The sequence below is a fragment of the Palaemon carinicauda genome, chromosome 7 (genome assembly GCF_036898095.1).
Source record: "Palaemon carinicauda isolate YSFRI2023 chromosome 7, ASM3689809v2, whole genome shotgun sequence".
NCBI lineage: Eukaryota > Metazoa > Arthropoda > Malacostraca > Decapoda > Palaemonidae > Palaemon > Palaemon carinicauda.
This window is the reverse complement of record NC_090731.1, coordinates 134,833,085-134,850,584: the sequence shown is the minus strand read 5'-3', so window position 1 is coordinate 134,850,584 and position 17,500 is coordinate 134,833,085. Positions and strand designations below refer to the sequence as shown.

Genomic DNA, 17,500 nt, shown 5'->3' with positions numbered 1-17,500 from the left:
ATTTCCACGACTCTTCTACCTGGTAACGTTCGATCTGATTCATCTATTCACTTAACCCACGGGCAGAGGGACCAGGTATGACGGTTGGGTACCTGAAGTTCCCTTTCACTAGTACATACCTGAGGGCATAGTTCTGATCGTCGATAGATATGCCTTTTATTTTAGGTTTTATCTATTTGTCTCATTTCAATGTAGCCTACGTACAACTAAAGGAAGATATTAGAAACACTTTGGCTTGTTAGATCATAAGTTGGTATATTTTTATGGAGTGAAAGGCATCTCTCTCTCTCTCTCTCCTCTCTCTCTCTCTCTCTCCTCTCTCTCTCTCTCTCTCTCTCTCTCTCTCTCCACTTTTGGCCGTGCGTTTAATGGTAATGCCAAGGTCTATAGATTAAGCTATGGCACCGCGTTCGAGTCTCGGACTGGACGAAGGGCATCAACAAATTAGAGCCGTCTGCTGCGGGCGACAGCTCTGGCTGTAGAGATGGAAAGATAGAGAAGAAACCCTGATGAAGAAAAAAAAAATACAGGAAGATCTGGAAGAAGAAGTACTCATCCTACGGGGATGAAAAGATCCTTCCCCACCCTCTACTCAAAATGCATTTCATGAAAATTTAGTTTATCACATTTAATTCTTGTAATTTATGAAATGTCACAAAAAAAAGACACCTGTCAAAACAATTATGCATTAATCAACCAGGCTTTATTCACTCGTCTTTTTTAGGCAAGTATCCTAAGTAACAAATCGCACATTATCACGGGCAGCCAATGCAAGAGCCCGTGTCTTGCATAAGGCATGGCAATCCTAAATGAATAAATGCACTCACGCATATATGTATTAGTGAAAAGGAACTTCGGATATTCAACCTGGCCCTTCTGCCCATGGGCTGATTGAATAGATGAATCAGATCGAACGTTGCTTGGAAGAAGAGTCGTGGAAATACAATATAACTAAATGTGATAAATAGATTCCACACACGTGCTACAGACTCTTCCGGATGATTCATCTTCGCGCGTGTAAAAATGTTTGTTAGCCTGATTTGGTGATATGACTCATGTAATTCACCAATCGTTTTCAAAACATCCCTCAAGACATGGCATAGTCCATTCCTCCAACTGCGATTGAATCTGTGGGACGATTTATATAAAGAAGCAACTGTCAGGGTCACCAGCCTTGGGCGCTTTGGTAAACTACAATTACGTGCCCACACTCCCGGGCAGGGCAGCTGTACATGTATTCCCAAAGACCGCCTCATATGAATTCCGTTTCAAAGTTTTAATGTACCATTTTTCCACATCACTCAGCCATCTCAAAACGCTTGAACCATCCCTTCACCAATGCTAACCCTTTTCTCCAGCTCTACGTATCTACACATGTCATCCTTTCACTTTTTCTTGCGCATCATACGGTATGAAAAGCTTCTATCTCAACATTTTCAGCATTTTCCTTATACTCAGATTCAGAATCCATATTTCACATGTTATGGAGGAAATGATCAACGACACCTTCGTTCATTCTCACCTTTTTGCTTTGCGTCCACAGGTGCTCGTATTCTCTTCCAGATCTTCTGAGTATATTGTTATCTATGGCTCACTCCACCTCTTCCATCTTCCATTGTATATCCCTTCAAATACCTGTATATATATATATATATATATATATATATATATATATATATATATATATATATATATATAAATATATATATATATATATATATATATATATATATGTATATATATATATATATATATATATATCGATATATATACACACATATATATGTATATATATACTGTATATATATATATATATATATATATATATATATATATATATATATATATATATATATATATATATATATATGTATGTATGTATATATGTATATTGAATAGACAATGTCTTAGTGGCGTCCAAAAATCGAAGATAGCACCTCTCTGGACAAGCTGTTCTCCAGATAGTTTTCTGAATAACAGGAAAACTGCATTTACGTTTCTCAACTTATTGTTTGGTGTCGACACGTGTTTCAAATCACTTCGTGACTCTACTTCAGGATTGCATTGATTGAGTGATGGAATTACACTTCAATATAAACGCTATGGTGGTGAAAAAAAAATATATAAAGAAAACAAAAATTTGGAAACTCTGAAATTAGATAACGAAAATTGATAAATAATTTTTAAATATATAAATGATTTTTCACAAGGCTTCACTGAATTTCTTGGCCAGAGAGATGCTATGTTCGATTTTTGAACGCCACTAAGACATTGTCTATTCATTATAAACGTAAAGTAACATGGCCAAGTACCCTACACACACACACACACACACATATATATATATATATATATATATATATATATATATATATATATATATATATATATACTGTATATATATATATATATATATATATATATATATATATATATATATATATATATACATATAATTATATCATCAGCTGCTTCATATATATTACCCCACCCACAACCATTCACACAGGTTCCCTCACTTTATACACAATCTTAGGTCCCATCCTTTCATAGGAACCCTTCCTTCATCTCCTTGTGAAAAATGTTTACCAAAATACTGTATATATACACTTCTCATTATCTCTTCTCTCCTCATGACCAAACCCTTCAAATTTCTCTGATCAATATTTCACCATTTCTTTATGTCAACTTCCCTTAGCTTCAGAACCTCAGCACTTGTTGCTTCACATATGCCAGACAAGAAGTTCATATCAATAGCCTCTCATTTCGTTTTCTTTCATTTTCATTCAGCGTCTACAGTTCTCACAATAAGGAAAACTGACTCGATAATTTTTGAGTGGGGATACCTTATGGTTTGTGTATTGCCATAATCAGCAAAACTGTACTTGGCAGGACCACCCATACTAGCTTGGTTTGCTGTGATCGATCAGATTAAAGTTTCCCAAAATCGCTAATTCACAATGGCCAGCGTGGTGATAAGATGGCCAAATCCCAGACATGAATAAGGACATGTGTGTGGCATTTGTCCTCCAGTGCACTAGAAACGGTCGCATTAGTTGTTGTATATATATATATATATATATATATATATATATATATATATATATATATATATATATATATATATATATATATATAAACTTGGGGCAATCTGTATACTTTTGTTACGCTTAGCTCAATATAAGTTAGTTCCTCCATTTGTTCTAAGTGATGAGTAAATAAAAATTTATGCGTAAACTGCATGTGCCTTCTTAAGTCCATGTTTATTTGAGTGTTAAGTACATCATATTTTTTTAGAAATAAAAATATATTAAAAGTATCTGTTGCTATGACACCGCTAAATTTATAGTTATTCATTGATCGACGTTTTCTTCACTATGGAAAGTAATGAGAAATGAATATGCCATTTCAAACTGACTCTTGTTGAATTTTGACTCTAAGCTGTAGTAAGTCTTTGATGATAATGCTTCCCTTTTTTAATATATGCCTCTGATCCAATATAACTTTGTCAAAAAATATAGCTCTTCGATTTATTACCATAATACATAATTAATAGCGTGTCCTTTATTATTATTATTATTATTATTATTATTATTATTATTATTATTATCATTATTATTATTATTAATAATATCAATAACACGTTGTGGGTGCTATCAGCTAACTCCGAAGTAATTTCCCCTCACTACTACTTGAGAGATTGGAAAACAACGAAATAAGAAGAATGGCAGGTGTGTAAAGATTACAGAGGTGATAAAAGTATCACGACTGAGATGGTGTGGACACGTGCTGAGAATGGATGGTGGGGGAGGGAGTGAGGAGGACATTGGAAGAACCTGATAAGAGGAGAAGATAGAGAGGAAGACAGAGAATTAGATGGCGAGATAAGATGAAGGATGATATGGAGAGAAGAGGTTTGGTGGAAGAGGATGCCTATAATATTAGACATTGGAGAGGGGGCATCAGGTAATCGACCGTGATGTAGGGATAGCGGTATGAAATTAAGAAAACTGAGATAACTTGGAGTAGAATCCCAAGATAGAGGGAAGCAATGGGAAGACACGTTTAATATGTATGTATATATATATATATATATATATATATATATATATATATATATATATATATATATGTTATGGTTGTCCCAAGCTGAGAAACATGTACCAGGTAGCCTTGTCTCTCATTTCTTTCTGAGTCTCGAAGAGGAATCTTTTTTTATAGGAAAATGGATGATAGCGAAGGGTATATATATATATATATATATATATATATATATATATATATATGTGTGTGTGTGTGTGTGTGTGTGTATGTATGTATATATATATATATATATATATATATATATATATATATATATATATGTATGTGTGTGTGTTTGTGTATGCTTGTGTGTATGTGCGGAGAGAGAGAGAGAGAGAGAGAGAGAGAGAGAGAGAGAGAGAGAGAGAGAGAGAGAGAGAGAGAGAGACTATCTATCTCTACCAGAAAGCGAATACAATGATAATTTTTGTTATATTTTAATGAGCTGTTCCATATCTCATTTTGCAAGTCCTGGACAACAACCTCCCAAAAATACTGGGAGTAAAGAAAATGTGTGGATGCTATGAGGCTATTCCTGTTAGAGAGAAGGCATTTCAAACCTGCCTAACTCTCCCTCAACTTTTGTGATATTTAAAGCCTTGCAGGATTTTTGCGAAATTATACTCAATAAAAGGGTGCAATATTCTGACTTGAACTTCTATTACCACCTTTTTTGCCATCACCATCTCTAAAAACTGTGAGTAGGCTTTTTCCCCTTTAAATTTAATGTCAATTTAGTAGTCGTTCTTTTCTTTGGCTTTTTGTTTTCCTATAACCTATATTTAGATAGCAGTATTACAGAGGGCAAATTTGTCTAGCCTCCTTTACTAATGAAATTTCGAAAGACTTGAAGAGTCTATGGATTCGATGACGTCCCCTCTTAGTGTCTCAAAGCAGGACCCATACAGTGACCTGTATGGGTCCTATCTCAAAGGGTTTTCCGATGAGTGTCGCGGTATTTTTCCATATATCTTGACACTAGAATTGAAAGTACATACTATTGCAGACAATTTTTTTGGAGGAGTGGTCAACCTAGATCATCATAAGTTGGTATATTTTTATGGAGTGAAAGGCATCTCTCTCTCTCTCTCTCTCTCTCTCTCTCTCTCTCTCTCTCTCTCTCTCTCTCTCTCTCTCTCTCAACCTAGATCATCTAACAATCATCCAATTACTTTTGATTCTACCATTAAGAGTTTTTAAGTGTACTTAGTGTGTGTGTGTCTTCTTAAACTTAGTAGTGTTACTCATTTGTCTCAAGGTATGTTTGATATCTGTAAGGGAAGATCACTCGTTGATCCGTCCATTCTATCGAAAACTTATTTATATATATATATATATATATATATATATATATATATATATATATATATATATATATATATATATATATATATATATATATATAATTTTTGTTATCAAACTCGGTGGTCATTGTTTTCTCCCTTCATGGAGTTTCCTAAAAAACTAATTTCAAGGTTCTTATTAGGTCTGTTTATTTCTGTTGTAGTTGATAGTGCTACGCTTGTTCTTTTCCGAACATTTATGATATGTCTTTTGAATTTACTCTCTCGGTATTTTATAAAAGTTTCACAAGTAATCCCACTTCAAATCACCTTCCGTTCTGCGCTATCATATGCTGATAATTCCATTCTTCACAAATTCTCTCTCTCTCTCTCTCTCTCTCTCTCTCTCTCTCTCTCTCTCTCTCTCTCTCTCTCTCTCTCTCTCTCTCTCTCTCAGGCCTTTCCTGAAGCTTCTTATGCATAATATCTCTGAGTTGAGACGAAATAAATTAACTGGTTTTATTACGTTCAAAATGATTTTATCCCACCTTTCCCCCCATTCATTTCACCCTATCAAAATATTTTAAAATTTGAAAATTGTAACTTATTCTTATTAATCAACATTTTAGAATTCTGAATAGATTATAACCTGTTTCATTAAGCCTGCTCCTTGGAACTTTAAATAACCTTCAGTTGACACATTAACGTCTCTATTAAGCATTTGCAGTTTTAAGTAAAATTTAATGTTTTCACATCAGGGGAGTCTTCTTACTGTTTCTTAAAGCTTTCTGTCTAAAATATTTTCAGCTCCTAACCTCCACGAATATGTATATATACACACACACACACACACATATATATATATATATATATATATATATATATATATATATATATATATATATATATATATATACATACACACATATATACATATATATATATATATATATATATATATATATATATATTATTTTTATTTGCTAAGTTACAACCCTAATTGGAAAAGCAAGATGCTATAAGCCCAGGGGCCCCAACAGAGAAAATAGCCCAGTGAGGAAAGGAAACAAGGAAAAATAAAATAGTAAGAACAGTAACATTAGAATAAATATTTCCTATATAAACTATAAAAACTTTAACAAAACAAGAGGAAGAGAAATTAGGTAGAATAGTGTGCCCGAGTATACCCTCAAGCAAGAGAACTCTAACCCAAAACAGTAGAAGACCATGGTACAGAGGCTATGGCACTATCCAAGACTAGAGAACAATGGTTTGATTTTGGAGTGTCCTTCTCCTAGAAAAGCTGCTTACCATAGGTAAAGAGTCTCTTCTACCCCTACCAAAAGGAGAGTAGCCACTGAACAATTGCAGTGCAGTAGTGAACCCCTTGGGTGAAGAAGAATTGTTGGTAGTGTTGTCAGGTGTATGAGGACAGAGGAGAATCTGTAAGGAATAGGCCAGACTATTCGGTGTATGTGTAGGCAAAGGGAAAGAACCGTAACCAAAGAGAAGGAACCAATGTAGTACTGTCTCAAGCGGTAGTATCTCAACGGGCGGCTGGTGCCCTGGCCATCCTACTACCTAGAAATATATATATATATATATATATATATATATATATATATATATATATATATATATATATATATATATATAGTGCATATATATATATATATATATTTATATATATATATATTTATATATATGTATATGTGTATATATATGTATATATATGTAAATATATATATATATATATATATATATATATATATATATATATATATATATATATATATATATATATATACTTTTACTGTATTCAAATTACTTCCACGAACATCTTGATTGCATATTTCCTTACTGCACTTATTGTATACGTAAGGTTTTATGGTTTCACAAATCCCCGGTCGTACGGTCAGTTCTAAAATGAGGGATTGTCTGCTTTTCTCTTTACTTCCTGGTTGAATTAACAAGTTTTTTTTTCTTTTTTTTTTTTCTTTCTCAAGAGGCGTACCTTTTATTAGGAAAGAGGTGAAGCTCGAAAAAACATTACGATAATGTACACATCTACTTACTTATATACTCATATTCCCACATGATTTTGGCGAGTTTTGAGTATATCCGTCACTTTTCATCCTAAAAGTGTTTATCTTTATGTGATAGATAAAATTTGTATTTAATTACTATGTAAACATGGGTCTTATCTTGGAGAATTCTGAGTATATCTGTCACATTTCTTCCGAAAAGTATTAATAGTTATGTTACATTGTACATTTTCATTAGCTGAGCCTGTTGTTTTTGTGCCCCTTCATGTAGCCTTAATGTGACTGCTTTGTTCATCTTTGAAATACCAGAATCTCGTGATTGCCATGAAAGGGAGAAATCATTGTGCTCCTTACGATATTTGATTCACCTAATGTTTAGTGGAATTACGATTCCTGAAGTGGAAGACGTGCTTTTATATGGGAAATCTTAGTTTTAGTTTAAAATATCCTTCGTATCTTAGACGGCCCTGTGGAATTTGGCCTATTTTATATGCCTTGACCAGTTCAGCAATTTTTTTTTTTTTTTTTTTTTTTTTTTTTTTTTTTTTTTTTGCATATTAAGCTTATACATCGCACGCCGTAACGAATCTTACTTTTGTAATTCAATACAGATTACTTGCACTGTTTCCACAACAAAAATACACAATTCTATCGTTCACGGAACTAAGATCAAGAGTTATCTATAGCTTTTAGATTGTATCCATGAAATTATCCTTTATTGTTTATGTGGGATTCGAAAGAAATATTACGTGTTTGTTGATTGCTTTTCAACGTAGTGTCTGTGTCGAGTTCTGTATGTATCGAAATATATAAGAAATTGCAGAGAGGTCAGTGATACTACGGTATTTGAGGCCGAACTACCACTTCCTGTCTTTGATATAAATTAGGTGTTGTCAGTCTTATACGGCAGTCATCCTGTCGACATAAGGTGGCATATGGGCGGCCAATTCCAATAAAACAGCGATTTCTGTTATTATCAGATACAAATACCAGCACAGTATTCAGCATACCGTACGTGTTTGTGTGTATATACAGGGTGGGGCAAAAGTATGGTTACAGTTAGCACTTAGACATTTTATATTTAGTAGACATCTAAACATTTTTTTACATACATTAGACTTTCACCAATGAACATTTAATATCTCAAGTGCTCATAATGTCCACGTTCAACCTTGCAACAATCTTTATATCTAAAACGTTATTGCGATGTTCAAAAAGATTATGAAGTATTCGTAACTGTAATTTTGGCGTACCCTGTATATACAAATGAATGTTGACTTATTTTTTCCACTGTTAATACCTATTATGTCAGATTTTGACATCTGAACAAGTGCTGAACTCGGTGCAGGACCCCATAAATTGTTTTAATACTTACCAAAACTTCTGGTGGTATAAGGTATCTGACGAGCTTTTTATAACGGACAGTACTATTAAAATTGGTTCTCATATGGATGCCTGTGTTATTTGAGTGTTGTGTAAAATAGGTTGGATTCGTGGAGGACAAACTCGCACACACATATATAAATACATACGTACACACACACACACACACACACACACACACACATATATATATATATATATATATATATATATATATATATATATATATATATATATGTATGTATATATACATTGCTGTGGCTCATAAAACAGTAGACATTAGATGACACATGCAAAGAGCTGAGCTTTTGTACATCCTCGAAATAAGATGATTGAAAATAGAGTAAAGTAAAGCTCCAAATTGAATGCAATACACATAGAAACAAGTAGTAAGTGGAATCAGAGATTTCAGATCACCGCCAATGAAGATTGTTAACATTTTACCAAGTCTACATCCAAGCTTTCTTGCTTTCATAATTATGTTGACCGTGAGTATATCTACTGTATAATAGAAATCCTAGATCCGGATTGTGATCCGGATCACCGCCAAAATCTACTCAATACTAAGTTAGTCCATTTCTACCATGTTCTGAAATTCTAACCAAAATTTATCGGTAACTTTTTCATTTATACTGGCGACAAACTAACAAACAGACAGGTGAAAACAACTTCCTTTCTGAAGTAATAATTTTAAGCTTTCTCTGGATGAGATTGTTTCAAGAATCTGCTGATATGCCCAAACTGGTTACTAGTTAATTACAGAACAAACAATGCTGTCTATTCCTATTGTACTGAAGTTTCGTAGCTCCTTTGCTACTTTCCAACTATGCGTTTTGCCACCCTAGGTAGATGTTTCTGTGATGGTTTTCTATATGATGCTGAACACAGGTACGTTCTGGCGGGAGATGTTTCTTTCCAGTCTATGATGAGTTGAACGGTCAACTACAATGGATGAGAGAAAGTGTGTATTGTGCCTTTATTTAACGTATTTGAGAGAGAGAGAGAGAGAGAGAGAGAGAGAGAGAGAGAGAGAGAGAGAGAGAGAGAGAGAGAGAGAGAGAAATGCCTGATCCATATGTGCACAATTTGAATGACCAGCGACTGCGAGAGACATTAGGTGCATTTTCTGCCCCATAAGTTTGTTCTCATAGGGTTGAAAATTCGACAAGATTAAAATAGAAAATGTAGGAATTGCCGGTGGGAAGATATATAGAATAAATAAACCAGGAAAGAGAAGTCTTTGTCTACCTCGTCACTCTAATAAGTGTCATTTTTAGTTTTATTGTGATTAATTATCTTTGCAAGCCATTTTAGTTTTAATATTATCTCTCTCGGCCATTTCTCCGAGTCAGACAGGGAAGAGAAACGTATTCCTCGTATCTTAAAAAAATCAATTAAAGTTCTTCCATTAAGGATCCTATTAGTCTTGGAGAGAGATCAAAATTTTTATATATTTATCCTTTCAGACAAATAGTAACAAAAAGTAGACACAATATCTAATAACACAAATATGTAATCCATTAATTTAGATTAATTTACACGATTTGATCAATATCAGAGAAATGTTATATGGTCAAATTCTAACTTTTGTAGACTTATCCCACAACGCGGTTTCGTCTCCAGTAATATATGAGGAGATTTATATCGATTTCATGTTCTATCCTAAAAATATTATGGCGTTCAATCGTGGACTTATACTGAATATATTAGTTTAGCACGAATCTAAATGCGTGTGATTCACACAAGATGTGAAAGCTTGTGTTGACCATGATGGTCCACTGGCACGGCCACCCCACTGGCCATCTTAGTGACCGCATCCATCTGCGTCGACGGATAATCCTGGCGGTGCCACGCTCATGTTTGGCCACAACGCAGTGGCGAACTCATGCACACGCAAGGTGTGAATCAGAGTCATGTGAACGACTCTATGAGATCATTCATTCAATAGATTGCCTAGCCCTTTTGGCTAGACACGGGCTCTTGCATATGCAGCCCGTCAACTCTATGAGATGTATATGTCGATCGCTATTTGCGTCACCGCAACGCAGCTAACTGCGTTGGGCAAAACGCATTGTGTGAAAGGGGCCTACATTATATAGTTTATTCACCTAGCGAATCCCTGAAAGTCACCTGTTATGTATTCAGATTAGAATCCCATTTAATCCGTAGGTTCTGTGGCTCGTGATTGTTCATGATTTCCTTATTCAACTTCTGACCATCTAGCTCCAGTTGGCTTCTACAACTTGAAGTTTACCAGTATTGGCTAGACAACTATTTTATGTCAAGAAATCTGAAAATGAAAAAAAAAAAAATCAATTTCCGATCCTTTATTGGAAGGTGATTTGTAAATTATGACGTGAAAGATAAAAGTTACTATTAAACTTATTTCAAATATCTGTCTAATTTCCTTGACCTTTCAAGATGAAGTATAGATTTTCGTTCGTTTGTTTAAGATTGCCCTGCTTATAGCAAGACATGGGCTTTCTTGCGTTGGCAGCCCGTGAAAATTTATATATGAGTACGTTACGTATTGATAAACTATCATTTCTATTTAATCAAATTCTCTACATCTTGAAACTGTTGTTTAGACCACGAAACACGGATTCGTAGCTAGCCCGTAAAAGATTGAAAAAAGGGCTAAATATGTATAAAGATTAATCTACTTTTGCAAAAGAGGTTGTTGTATGCCTTTTTAAGGTTTATTGTTGTCATTAAAAGTTTTCATTTTTATTACTGTAATCATGGGTGAGGAAAATCGCCCTATTGCTATTTAGTCGATTTTTTATTTTCTATTTACAACCACCGTGAAACTACGAGGAACAGAAAGGGTGGCATTTCATAAAATACAACATATAATAGAACTTTACAGAAAAAAACTATAAAGTAATGGTCACAACACAAATAATTTTATAAAATAAGATAAGTATTAAGATATCCTATATAGATGTGATCGGCAGGAATACCATAATTTGAGGGATTCCTGTAAATTTCTTAAGTCTCTATACGTGAAAGTGGATCAAAACTGCACCCAAGTTTTTCTTTCTGCTGACATAAGGAATGGCTGAGAATTTTTCCTTGTATCTGTGATATTATTATTATTATTATTATTATTATTATTATTATTATTATCATTATTATTAAAGATTATAATTAATAATAATAATTATTATTATTATTATTATCATTAAAAATTATAATTAATAATAATAAAATTATTATTATTATTATTATTATTATTATTATTATTATTATTATTACAAAATTTCTTTTTACGTAGAAACGATATTTAATGATCTGTAGGGAGGAAAGAGAGTAGACGAACTAAATACAGTATAAATGTATTTGGAAATCTGTAAAATTTTGCCAGAAACATTTTGCATTGCAATAACTAAAACATTTTTTTCATACATATTTAATGGCACACTCCCTTCGGCCATAAATATAATAGTTCACACCACCTTCCCCCATCTATCTCCTTTTACATGAGTCGACTCTGCGTCAACTTGATAGCAGACAAGCGAAATTTTTGCCTAACTTCCTGTCTTTTGGCGCCATCATTTTAGCCTTGTGAAAACAGATTCTTTTTTAAAGCTTGCGAACGAAAACCTCTGAAATTTTCATCAGTAGTTGGCCGTGTAAGAAACGATTTAAAATATCATAACTCGTCTAATACGAATGAAAACTTCTAAAATAATCTCATGCTGATATAGGGAAAGTTAGTAGAAATGTTTCCTTAAGCTCGTTCAAGAGGAGATTATGGGTGGTTTTACCCTGAAGAACTTGTGGAAAAGTTTTCAGATTTATAGCAGACTTTAGCCTCGTTTTTCGTTACGATCCTAATCCGTTATATTATACCTACACATCTGTGAACAAGGTTGTTATGACGCCAATTGTGTTTTATCAATAAATTAAAAAAATTTATGTTTTCATTATGAAAATGATAAATTTATAAGATATTGAATAAGATATAACCATAATTAAGGATGTATATCTTTGGAAAGGCAAAAGAAGCTGTAGACCTAAGTCAGTAATCTTGCATATATTGCAATTTGATGTAGACAATAAAACATAAAACGTATCGGATAGAGTAACTGCAAAATGTAGAACAGATTTAAGAATGTTAACCTTGAGAGACATGTGGAGTAACGCTGGAAAACTGAACTGTGAGAAATATTAGTACTCGAAATATCGATAGCTAGATGGAATAAGACCTTGATCGATAGTTTATCCAATCGATAACAGTTTACTTTAATCTTTGATAATAAACGAACTAGTGGCGGCAAAAGATTTCCGTCTCATGAAACAGTCGTACATGTGACTCGAGTTATGTAAACAAGGTTTAGTTTGGGAAATATGTCGATGGATATCTCATAATGTCATAAGATGAAGCTTGTTATGAAAGAATTATTTTTAAACTAATCATTATACACTAATCGATTGTGCAATAATGAGTCCTATTCTAGATTGTATACTCACAGACAAGCACAAGCACACACACACACACACACACACACATATATATATATATATATATATATATATATATATATAGTATAGTTATATATATATATATATATATATATATATATATATATATATATATATATAGTATAGTTATATATATATATATATATATATATATATATAATATATATATAAATATATATATATATATATATATATATATATATATATATATATATATATATATATATATATATATATAGAGAAAGCTTCTGATTCTGTCAAAACTTCAGCATTAATGAAAGCCCTTTAAAGACATGGAATAGATTTATCTTATTTTAAAACTTGAAGATATCTATCTATACAGGAAGTACTGGAATCCTAAACCTACATAGAGATAGTGAGAAAATTTCGATTGCGAAAGGAGTAAGACAGGGAGATCCCATTTCAATAATCATTCACATCATGCCTAAAAGAAGCGTAAAAAAGTAGACTGGGAAATTGTAGGAATTAACATTGATGGGAAATACCTTCACAACTTGAGATTAGCAGATAACATAGTTTGTTTAGTGAATCATGGGAGGAATTGCAAAGGATGATAGAAGATTTGAATAGAGAAAGGAAAAATGTAGGACTGAAAATGAATATGGATAAAGCTGAGATAATGTTCAGTGAAAATGCAGAAAGACAACAAATAAGGGTTTTGGACGAACTCTTAAAGATTTTTAATGAATATACGTACTCAGCACAGGAGACTGAAATTAAAAGAAGGATAAGCAGGGAATGGAGAGCTCTTGATAAACAAAATGAGATTATGAAATATAAAATTCGGCTGTCTCCAAAATGATATAACATATACAGTATATATATATATATATATATATATATATATATATATATATATATATATATATATATATAATGATTTATATATATGTACATATATAATTATATCTATATGTATATATTTATATATATATATATATATATATATATATATATATATATATATATAGATATATATATGAATATATATATATATATATATATATATATATATATATATATATATATATATATATATATATATGTATATATATACATTATATATATATATATATATATATATATATATATATATATATATATATATATATATATATATATATATTCGAGACAGGATAATTCCACCCACGAAAATTTCACCCAGAAAATTTCACCCAAAGAAAATTCCACCCAAAGAAAATTCCACTCAAAGATAATTTCACCCAGAGAAAATTCCACCAAAAGAAAATTCCACCCAAAGATAATTTCACCCAAAGAAAATTCCACCAAAAGAAAATTCCACCCAAAAAAGGAGAAAATTCCACCAAAAGAAAATTCCACCCAAAGAAAATTCCACCCAAAGATAATTTCACCCAAAGAAAATTCCACCAAAAGAAAATTCCACCCAAAAAAGGAGAAAATTCCACCTAAAGATAATTTCACCCAAAGAAAATTCCACCCAAAGAAAATTCCACCAAAAGAAAATTCCACCCAAGTAAACAACAATTTAAAACAAAGCATCTAAAGACGAATGCATTACCAAAATAAGTTCTTAACAAGCAAACAAAGATTTGAAATTACCAAAAATAGTTGTTCTTAAGTAAACAACAATTTAAAACGAAGTATCTAAGAAATAATGAATTACCAAAATAAGAGTTCTTAACAACTGGACATTTAAATCATCTCCACAGCTTTGGACTCAACTCTTCAAAGTGCATATCATTGTTCGAAATACATTTCTTTCCCATGTCTTTTCCCTAATGTCGAATAAAAGAGAAGAAACGTACAAGAGATTTTTTTGAAGCTCCTCGTCAGTTGCGTCCAAATATTTGTCCTTCGAATTGCTTAGTGCACTTTGAAAAAGGAATCCATAAGGCTCTTTTAACTGTGTTGCATAACACTTCTATACGTGGTTGTTTGTTTCACTTTGGCCAATCTTGCTGGCGAAAGATATGCGAGATTGGCAGAAAAACTCACAATAATAATGAGCCACATTTGCTCTTAAAATCAAATGCTTTAATGCTCTGACATTTCTTCCACCATCCAAAGTCATAGCTGCGTTTGAATTGCTTTCGGACGATAATGATATACCAGATGAATTTATTAGTTTCTTTGAAAGCCCCCATAATGGCCTGTACCGAGGAAGAGGAACCAAGCGCAGAAAAGGAGAGCCCCTTTTCTCAATAGGTCTCTGGAATGTACATGAACAGGTCTTGCAAAATATACCACGGTCCAATAATGGAGCTGAAGGTTTCCATAGTGCGCTACGATCGTCGTTAGCAAGCATACACCCAAATCTTTGGAAACTTTGTGCCGCATTGCAAAAGGAAGAAAGCCTGACTCAAATAAAAACGATTCACGTTACTCGAGGGGATCACAACAATCAAAGAAATAAATAAAAAAGTATTAATACCAGACTTAGACAACTTGTCGAATATTTCGATATCAATAATATTTTAAAGTTTCTAAGAGGTGTTGCATATAACCTTCATTATATTTTATCTTCCTCTATTTTTTCATAATTTTAGCTATTTATATCTTTCTTATTGGAGATGCAATTTTTTGAATATATATTATGTGTGAAACATAAGTATATAACTCATAAGTTTCTCTTCATGAAAAAAAAGTTTTATTGTTGTTTGCTTGTTAACCATTCCTGTGGATATCTTCTGATACTTTTATATTTTGACACTTTAAATAAACTTGGGTGAAATTTTCCTTGGGTGGAATTTTCTATGGGTGGAATTTTCTCAGGGTGGAATTTTTTCTGGGTGGAATTTTCTTTAGGTGGAATTTTCTTTGGGTGAAATTTTCTGGGTGAAATTTTCGTAGGTGGAATTTTCATGGGTGGAATATACATACATACATATATATATATATATATATATATATATATATATATATATATATATATATATATATATATATATATATATATATATATATATAAGTAGAATAATTCCTTTCTCTAACATGGAAATGTATGTTACCAAAATCCTTCTACTCGAGTCATTGCTTTTGAATGATAATTCTTACGAAGAATGAGTTACTAAATATATGCAATTCAATGTTTTTTAATCTTTTCTGAAGTAAAAGATAGAAAAGTTCCCCTATCATATGAACCATATATTTTAACACCCTTCACATTGATACTATGTTGATTACATCATAAACATTTTCTACTTGTATGTATGTGGCACACATGAGCCTAGGAAAAACTTTATCTTCACAAACTTTTTCACAACGAACACTTGACTTGAGTGCTCTTGCTCGTCTAAGTTCACACAGCTTTTCATCTAAGTCCCGTCATCACTCCCTCCATAGTATACAGTTTCTCCCAATAATTCTTACAGTAGGTCTTATCAACTTTACCGACCGCGGAGGTAGCAGCAGTAGGGGATTCAGCGTTATGAAGCTTCATCTGTGGTGGATAACGGGGGAGGATGGGCTGTGGCACGCTAGCAGTACCAGCCGATATCGGTTGAGTCCCTTGTCAGGCTGGGAGGAACTTAGAGAGGAGAGGTTCCTTTTTTTTTCATTTGTTTGATGTCAGCTACCCCTCAAAATTGGGGGAAGAGCCTTGCTATATGTATGTATGTATGTATGTACAATCGTTTGAAGTCCTGGTGTCTTTCCTTTCCTCAAGCCTCTTGGTCCCCTTTCTTACATCCTTAACTGTAAAGATCATTTTCAGCCATACTCGAACAGTTTCGTCTTTTTCAGCCAGCTTTGCAGCTCTACTATCCTCTACAGTTAATATTCATCCATCCTCATAGAACTGCCTTAAAACCCATCAGCAGCTCGCTTCCAGCATCTTTTGTTATGAGATCCTTATGTTCATAAATTTTCATGTGAATTAATTTCCCTGATGTTCTTTTTCATCTTAATTGTTTTTTTTTTTTTTCATTGTAACTGGCCATTTAATTTTCTCCTCTACTGTGTTCTTGCCTATACTATCTATACCCTTATTTATCGTGTAACTGCACCTCAAATAATCTCCATATTTCTCCGCACGTCTTTTATCTCGTCATCTCACCACTTACTATTCCTATTTTATCACCCCGACCTCTTTTGCCTAGAAAAACTTTCTGCTCTCCCATTGACCTCATCGTGGAATTTAAAAAACTCAATAACAGGTCCTTCCTCTTCAATTTCTTTCACATTTTTTTATAGTTCATCCGTTTTTCCCCATGTGCT

At 32.8% G+C, this 17,500-nt stretch overlaps 1 protein-coding gene across 1 annotated transcript in view; it reads left to right on the top strand.

The window, feature by feature from the left end:
- Nucleotides 1-17,500, top strand: part of ko (Stork-head domain-containing protein knockout) — a 47,168-nt gene that overhangs the window by 1,265 nt on the left and 28,403 nt on the right. The gene's annotated exons all lie outside the window — the stretch shown is intronic.